At 36.5% G+C, this 3962-nt stretch overlaps 1 pseudogene; it reads left to right on the top strand.

Annotated features, from left to right (window-relative positions):
* The first annotated feature begins 2551 nt into the window (after positions 1–2551).
* On the top strand, positions 2552–3297 carry LOC102768493 (annotated as a pseudogene).
* The last annotated feature ends 665 nt before the right edge of the window (positions 3298–3962 follow it).

Genomic DNA, 3962 nt, shown 5'->3' with positions numbered 1-3962 from the left:
TCTAAAATTCGAGAATGTATTTACAATCTTTTAGCTATATTCCCATCCAGGTCCTGGTAGCTAATTTCAAGACCAGTAACTACCATTTTTACTATTTTATCAGCTAATATTCATATCCTTTAAGAGCTGAGGAGTAGGAAATAAAGTAATAGCTGCCTCCTAAAATCCATTCTTTTCTTTCCTTTAATATATATTTTTATTGACTTCAGAGAGGGAGAGAGAGAGATAGAAACATCAATGATGAGAGAGAATCACTGATCAGCTGGCTCCTGTACTGGGGATCAAGCCCAAAACCCAGGCATCCTAGTCCATAGATTGACGCTCAACCACTGAACCATGCCATCCAGGCCATTCTCTCCTTCTTGATTAATAAGTTCCTACGTGGATTCAAGCCCAACCAAAAAAAAGAACAAACTTCTCAATCTCATTAGCTAATTATGGCACTGTGACAAAGTTCTGGTCAATGAGATATGAGGATAGTGATGGATGTGTAGAACTTCCATGGACTGCTCTTAAAGGGAAAAGGTCTTTACTTGTCTTCTTTTCTCTTTCCCAAACTGGACATAGATGGGATAGTGATCCCTCTTGAACTTTGCAGATGATCACAATTCTGAGAGAATGACTGAACAGCAACGAGAAGGAACTTGAATTTCTAGAAGACCTCATAGAGTAGAGCTGCCCTTGTAGCTTTGCAGTGCCTACCTCCAGATTGTTAGTTTCATTTTATTGTAGTAACCAAACTGATACTCTAACTGAATAAGGCAAAACCAGTATTTTTTATTACCAATTTTTATGAGGGAATACTGATACCCAGTTTGCCTAAGATACTTGGTCCCTGATTAGTGACTCTCTTCAAAGACAGCATTTGAGTGAAATATTTTATTGATTTAACCCCAGCATCTATAACTCATTTTATATTGTCAACTATCATGATTCATTTTGGTTCAGTAAAAAAGAAAACTTATATGCAAATTTGTGATGCTAAAAATGTGTACTCCAATTAGCAAAACTAAGAAAAAGCTTTTCTGAGAGTAGATCCTACATGGATGAGCTAATAGTCAAAAGTTTAAAGCACATTTATGTAGATTTTTGCCAAGTATTTTATTTAAAGAGCAAGAAAAACAGGCAAGTAATCATTACCATCAGAGTTTTGCCTGTTCTTCCAATAGGATATTCAAATGAATGATTTTTTGAACTATATTTTCAATTCAGATAATGTTGCATGTACAGCTGTAACTGACTTAGGGAGAACTGAGGAATGAAATTAGGTAATTTCTTGCAATCAAGACGAATTCAAAAGAGGAAAAGTTTCATCCACCTGTTGTTTGGCAATTCTACTAAAGAGAATGCTAGGAAACATTTCAGAGAGAAACAATTACCTAGAGGATAAAATCACTCTAGCAATCAACCTTCTGGTCTTTTCTGCTTATTAATAAAATAAATCTGTTTTCAAACCCTGGGTGGTAAAACTTATATGGTTCACCACAAAAGAATTTTAAAGTATATCCTGTGAAAATGAGATGTGAGTGAAAAGGTTAAAGTTCACAGTAACAAAGTAGACTAGTGATTTTTCATATGTACAATCAGTTTACTTTCAATAAAATGAGAACTTTTTAGCTAAGTTATGGAAATTCTTGATAAAGCTCTTCACAACTTTTTATGACTAAAACATCTACACTTTATCAATCAATTTCATGCTTATTTTATTTCCTTATAATTATACTACCCTGTTCCAAAAATAATCTTTTATTTACTCTTACTATATTTTTTCTCTCACTTTTATTTAAAAATTTCTCAAAAATGATTATAATTTGATAATTATTGTCAATCATCCTGACCCAATATTTATTGGTCTCCTCTTTTCACTAGAGTCAGACATTTAGTCCACAGTATATTTGAAAAGAAGGGGAAAGGAGACAAAACTACTCAACTTGCTCATGGTTTGGGAGAAGGGAGAAATTAACTGCTTGAGCTAAAATAATATTTTGAGTCAACCTATGACTTTCTAATATTCTGCTGTTATTTCAATTTGTACTAATATTTTCCCTCAGATGTCAGTCAACAAAAATATATTAAGTGGTTATAACGTAATAAGTGCTGTAGATATATTGAGAATACAATGTAATCATTACAGAGTACACTTGTATTTAACATAGTGATAAGTTAAGGATATACATCTCCTTTTTTATCATTTGAAAACTAAGTTATTTTGAGTTTTCTTCTTGATCTTGACCATGTTCATAACTTACGGTGAGGACATAAAACATATTTTGTTTAACTATCATGAAGACTTCATTATTCAGTGCCTCTAACACTTCATTTCTCACCATTACTCTTTGGAGAGTTTGTGAATTTTTGTTTTGTTTTTAAGAGATGGCAAGTTATGTGTGAACATTTCAAGTTTCCTGGCCTCCTTCTAAGATCATTTTGTATTCACTGCAATCTCTTGCTGAAATGCACTTGTTATCCATGTGCACTACACATCTATTTGTGTACCTGAGGTGTGTTAGTGAAAATTATCCTCAGTTGATCACTCTGTCTGCCTCTCCAGCCCCAGCCTGTCTCCTTCCAGACACCCCATGTCCAAGCCACATGGAAATTTTCTTTCCAGCAGGGCAGAGGAGATGCATCACTGGCTGACAAGCTGGTCTGAAAATGTGATGTTCTGAATCCTGGATATTCAGACTATAATACTAGATGGGCCAAAATTATCCTTCCAAGATTAATAAGGAAAGGGACCATTTTGGATAACCCAGCAGCAGTTAAAATTTTCTTTGGTGCCAATGACGATGCACTAAAAAGTAGAGTAAAAATGAGAATCCCAAGCAGCACACCCCACTGGATGGCAAATTTAAAGAGCATGGTGCAGTACCTTAAACCCTCATACCTCTGAGAGCAGGATCCTTCTCATCATGCTGGCCCCTCTCTGTGAGGCAGCTTAGGAAAAGGAGTGCCTCATGCAAGGATGCAAGTTAAATCACCCGGACTTGGTTGTTGGTGAATACACGAGCACCTGATTATAGGTAGCCCCCGACTGTGGGACTGACGTGCTTGATCTGTAGGCCCTGATGCAGGAGGTGATCAAGACTTTTCATCTTGTCAGATAGACTACATTTATCACCAAAGGGAAATGAGTTTTTGTTCTCATATCCCTGGCCATTGGTAGAGAAGAAAGCCTCCTTCCTGCTGCTACTGCTCCCTTACTGGCATAGCAGAGGCAAAGCCAGAGGTGTCTTATCAGAGATGGAGACCATTAAGCACAGAAAAGGAAGGCTGTTAATTTATGGAACAAGATAACACCCATGCATCAAAACCCAAGATAACTGATCAAAGAATATGTCTTTGTCAAGCTTAAACCTTTGAGCATGACCCTGGAACAATAAACACTGACATTTGCTACCAAGATTAATGAAAGCATTATAATTGTTCAGGGAAGCTTGGTACCTAGGTATGTTGTTTTGATATTAAATATTGATTGATTGATGCAGGTGTCACCAGTGTCACAGCTTCAAAGTACATCTGGATCAGCTTGTGGATTATAAATGGAGAAAGGAAAAAACAGAACAAACTATCCTCATCCTTTCTTTCCATTTGGAACAACATGGATAGACCTTGAAAATATTATGCTAAGTGAAATAAGTCAGTCAGAAAAGGCTAAGAACCAAATGATTTCACTCATATGTGGGGTATAAAACTGAAACTAGTGAACACAAACAGCAGTGTGGTGGTTGTCAGAGGAAAGAGGGTGGGGGGAGAAGGAGGTCCTAATACATGGTGACAGGAAAAGATTTGCCTTTGGGTGGTAGACACATGGTGCAATATACAGACCTTGTAACATAGAAAACCATACCTAAAACCTATATGATCGTGTTAACCAATGTCGCCCCAGTGAAATTAATTTTTAAAAATTATCCTGTTGATGGGAAGTTTTCTTGGTCTAAATCAGGGGTGGGCAACCCCTG

Source organism: Myotis davidii, unplaced genomic scaffold (genome assembly GCF_000327345.1).
Source record: "Myotis davidii unplaced genomic scaffold, ASM32734v1 scaffold292, whole genome shotgun sequence".
In the NCBI taxonomy this organism is placed as follows: Eukaryota; Metazoa; Chordata; class Mammalia; order Chiroptera; family Vespertilionidae; genus Myotis; species Myotis davidii.
The sequence above is the reverse complement of the archived record's forward strand: the minus strand, read 5'-3'. Positions and strand labels throughout refer to the sequence as shown.